The 5,243-nt window shown below is 40.1% G+C and overlaps 1 long non-coding RNA gene across 1 annotated transcript in view; it reads right to left on the reverse strand.

Moving 5' to 3' along the window:
* Positions 1-2,482, reverse strand: part of LOC135116330 (uncharacterized) — a 178,440-nt gene extending 175,958 nt beyond the window's left edge. Inside the window, exon 1 of the long non-coding RNA XR_010276240.1 lies at positions 2,351-2,482. This is a non-coding gene — a long non-coding RNA (uncharacterized LOC135116330). The remainder of the gene's footprint in view (positions 1-2,350) is intronic.
* Positions 2,483-5,243: the final 2,761 nt, after the last annotated feature.

Consider the following 5,243-nt stretch of genomic DNA (forward strand, 5'->3'; position numbering starts at 1 on the left):
CCCTCCTATTGGCTCCTTCATCTCATATCATGGCATCTCATTGATCATTTCTTCGCTCCCAAAACCAAAACGTGATCCACTTACTTCAGATAAATACAATCCGCATGCTAACGAGCTCTCTCAGTCCCAGTCTGTCAGCCACCCAGTCACGAGCATTCAGTCTTGGTCTCTCACTCAGTTCCGCTCCGTTACAATCAGTCTTGAGAGACGCTGCTCAGTCATCATTTCATATCACTTCAGAGAGAGAGAGAGAGAGAGAACAACCAATCGTCACGTTACAGTCTCGTTTCGTATCAAGTGTGTACATTCTACCTATTATTAAATCAAGAAGAACTCTGATGATAGGTCTTTTACTCGCACACACCAACTATATCAACTTATACCCATGACGTCCAAGCTATCAGAACTACTGCCTCACTACCGGTCCTCCTCCTACCAACACAACAAGCATCATCAACTGGGCAAGTACTTCATCTAAACTCAAAACAGCAAAGAAGAGGGGAGGTAAAACAAAAATCAAAACAAGTGGTGATCAGCGGCAATCATTCAAACAAGGAAACAGGCAGTGTAGTGGAAAATTCAAGAATTGGGCCTACAAGTACATCAACCTACAGAAATGATGTTGAAACGCATAAATATCTCACGAAAGTCCTGACATTGCCTTAAATTCCTGCAGGGCATACTGAAGAACTCTTCATAAGATTTTACAGAAAAGCAAACGGTTCTCAGGTCCTCGTAAGTCTTCCAGACTACATAAAAAAATACCAGGATCTATTCTGACATTTTTCCTCCCAGTGTGTGGTGCGTACAAGTATCCGTACAAATAATGATTGTGTGTGTGTGTGTGTGTGTGTGTGTGTGTGTGTGTGTGTGTGTGTGTGTGTGTGTGTGTCGTCATAATAGGCTAAATAGGAAGACCCACAAAAGGACAACTCAGCTTTGATTTGCTCATACAATTACTCAGTGACGAGGCCATACTAGTAACTCTGCAAGTGCGTCTCCTCTCAGATGAGAAGGCACTAAGAAGATAGCGTATCAAATACACAACACATCATGGTCAACTTGTTAAGCTCTGGGAGGAGCACAACGCTGGTGAGAGGTCTGCAAGAAAAGTTTATTGAGAAGTGGCAGTTGTTTTTAGTCAATGTAATTTCATGTTTTAGTACGTATATTTTTTATTACTTTTGATTTTAGCAACTGCCTGCAACTTACTGTACCGTGTAAATATGCATTGTGCGCTTGAAGGGAATACATTAAATTTATATTGTCATTTCTAGCAGGTGTTTTTTTGTGTTGAATACACAATGGGCCAGACCAGTGCAGTGGTCAGACTTGTTTATGGGCCGAGTTGGATATGGGACGAGCTGACCGGCATTTTGGTGATCAACACAGAAAAAGACAGACAAGTCATGGCACACCGAAACGTAATTACTATTAATTTCAGACGGCCTGTCCGAATGTCTACTCAGCTCTTGCAAATTTCTCCTTGGAAGCGAAGATTAAACTCCTACACGAGACACATTTGGTAATGCACTCTGGTGTCATAAATTAGGGGACGGTTTCAAACAAGCTGCGCCGAAATGTCATATTGATCCAACTGTTTGTGTTGAAGATATCTGCAAAAAACGATGCTTCATGTGGTCTGAAATTGATAGTAGCGATACTTACAATACTAACATGCCAGTAAGGATCATCACATATTTAAGATAAACTATTTTCAACGCAACGATGATAACATCAATAACAATTTAGCGCACCTCATTAGGAAGCCGAAAGCACCACACAAGAATAAGCACTGGTATGACCAATGTCAAGGAAACCATCCCCGTGGTCGGATGTTATCAGCTAATTTGGGAGAGGCAACGTTCACCCGACTGACATTGAGGAGCCGTCTCCAAACACTCGCCTCTAAAGACAGGAACGTGCTTGCTAATGATACACTTTTTACTGAATTCACACTATTTACACACACACACACACACACACACACACACACACACACACAGAGAGAGAGAGAGAGAGAGAGAGAGAGAGAGAGAGAGAGAGAGAGAGGTGAGGGGGGGGTACTAGATGCCATCATCCATTCCTGCTGTCAAATTCACTGTAGACAAGGAGTTAAGTAATACTGCATCATTCAGTATTTTCAACTAAAACAATTATAATCCACAGCCTTTGTTACAGATAACAGGAGCATTACGTTACTGGTAAACAAAAACAAGGGTGATAACACGGTGATAAAAGGTAATTAGTACAAATTCACAATATAAAACACAATAACGGTTGTCTAAAGCAATACTGTAACATCCTACTTGTAGAAGGTAACACATCAACCTACATAATCATTACTAACCTTGTCTTGAGTATGAAGGAAACCCAATCTAAGGTAAGAAGCCTACTCCAGCCGCCAGACATACTATTCACCTATTAAAGTTATCACACCACTGGCGGTCACTGAGCAGTTAGCAGCTGCTGGCAAACGACGGCACTCATAGATTTCAACAGGATATCAAACTTTCTTTGCTAAGTATTTGTTTTCCTTTTGCAAGGGAGAAAAAAATCATACTCTTATGTCCTAAGCCTTCCTAAGGGTGTTAGCGGCAAACACTATGTATATAGTGAGATCTTATGAACCTTAATTCGAACTCTCATTCCAATTAAACATGTCGACATTATAGGGGTTGCGAGCCACGTTCCTGTATTGTCAAATAATAATATTCTTCATCACTAACCTATTCACCGCTACGTTCGTACTTTGTTGACATTCAGAGCACTATAAAAAAAATAATAATGTTTTGCATGGCTACATAGAAAAAAAAAAAAATATGAGCTGTTTTTGGTGTTTTAGGCTACAAATCTATTTTAGAAGACTAGTTCACACCTGATGACGTCACAAGTAGTAGACGCCAGCGAGGATTTTACGTGCTCAGAGGAAAAGGATCGAAATAAGACGACTGCCTATTGATTATACAAGTGTATTTACGAAGGAAGAGTGGCAGAAACATTCTTGATATGTGCCTAGTGCCCTCGGGATAAGACTTTAAGGGGAAAGCTGCTTCATAAAGAAAATAAACACTCGATCCACCGTGAGGGGACACACTGGGAAAGCAGCAGCCTAGTCGCGGAGAAACGCCTTGGTATAGTGAGTGTTCCTTGTTTCTTGTTCATGAGGTGATATTCTGATGAAGTAATTACGTATGTTATTAGTATACTGCCTGGTGGCAATGCATCTACTAATGGCTAAAGTGTAGTTATATTCAGTCAGTATCTGTAGCTTGACTTCCCCAATGCTGAAATTGAATCGTATGGAGAAGAAAGTTAATAATAAACTGCTAACGTAAAGACATGCTCTCTTGACATCCTTCCTCACGGCCATTGTAGCTGTATCATACGAAAAATAGATAAATAAATAAAGACTAAGTGAATAAATATACCCTCGTATAAAGTGGACATTAGTATTTGTATACCAGATGCTTCACCAGACAGTACCGCAGTGAATTTGCTTTGTGTTTTAGGCTACGTAATTACTTGAAAATCGCCCATAGCCTGTTAACATGTGTATAGCCCAGCCGTGCATTTATTAAAGGCTAGCCTGTTCCCATGTACTGATTATGACGTAATGATGCAGGGAATCTTAGAATTGTATTCTTACTAAACTTGAATACTGAGGCATCTTTCGCTGACTAATTTTAAGACGGTAGAAGTTACTGGTGTGTTCAAGGATGTTATCAGGGTTGTAGTGAATAGTTTAACAACATCTGCATCGTCACTGAAAAGCAGGCTTATGAAATTCATGGTTTTTAAGAGTAATCTTTGTGACAGGCCGTGGAGCCTGGTGCATTTTTTTTTTTTTATAAGAGACGCTTGATTCTGAAAATGTTAAACAAGATTCACTCTTAAAATTACATTAAAAGTAAGGCAGCAGTAGGAATGCTAATTTCTCGGGTAATGAGGCAGTGATTTGCATCCAGACATTAATGTTCGTTTATTCAGAATTTGCTGTAATGGTCAAGCATTACAGGCCATTATATGCAGGGATATTACTACTGCTACTACTACTACTACTACTACTACTACCACTAACTACTACTCCTCCTCCTCCTCCTCCTCCTCCTCCTCCTACTACTACTACTACTACTACTATTACTACTACTACTACTGCTGCTGCTACTACTTCTATTACTACTACTACTACTTCTTTTCTTTTCCTAGTGTTCATGATGACAAGGTGCGAGTGTTGTGGTACAATGGTGTCGCGTGTGGGCGGGGACCTATGTGTACTCAGCGCACGGGTTGGAATTCCTTGCCACGGTCCAAGGGTCGGAAACGCATCCACTAAGATCAATGGTTTCCATACGCCAAAACCGCTTGTCCGTTAGGAAACACCATTCCAACCCTGATTCATTAAGGGAATCCGAACGTTGAAAATAGAGTAATACATAAAAAAAAAAAAATAAATAAATAAATAAAAATTAAAAAAAATGATGCCTTGTCGTTGGTTTGTTCTCTTTGTTGATATAAAATGATTTGTCCTAACTCTTTTATTACCAGTAACAGGAATGACAATGACTGTATCACCTCACTTGAGCACATTTGCACTGTACAGACTATTAAACGGAAGACACGTATCAGGAAAATTCGTGCGATATGACAAGCACTAATTGTTTAAATGTGATGCAAAGTCATGTCAGATGTTAGCCGATGAATGTGTTTCTTTTCGGTGCCTTTACTAAATGCAATATACAAAAACAGCTCGTGAAATTAACAAAATTTAAAGCATTGGGCCTGCGATAATTAAATATAATGTATCGTGCAGCCGAATGAGTTGCGTAATCTTACACAGAGAAGGAAGAAAGAAGAAAAAAATCCTAAATCATGTCAGACTCTTTCACTAGAATGAATTGATCATTTTGCGGTGATTCTACTCGTATTGATTCACTTGTTACACTAGTCAACTAACACCCGAGTAATCTTTCCTCCCTTAAGAGTTTCGTGGCAATACGGTTGTAGGAGGGCGTGAAGCAGTACTGCGTTAATCAGTGTAGCGGGAGTTACACCTTGCTTGGAGCCGTGTGGTGAGGGCTCGGTCCTCACCACACCACCATCGAGAGCACACAAGCCAGATGATGCCTCCTGCGAAGGTGAAACGTTCCAACCAATAAATTGAAGAAGTAGTTCTGTTCACCACATCAATAACACGGAATCCGTTTACCATCAACATAACTAACTCAGGGAACAACTTTTCA

Source organism: Scylla paramamosain, chromosome 3, assembly GCF_035594125.1.
Source record: "Scylla paramamosain isolate STU-SP2022 chromosome 3, ASM3559412v1, whole genome shotgun sequence".
Lineage (NCBI taxonomy): Eukaryota > Metazoa > Arthropoda > Malacostraca > Decapoda > Portunidae > Scylla > Scylla paramamosain.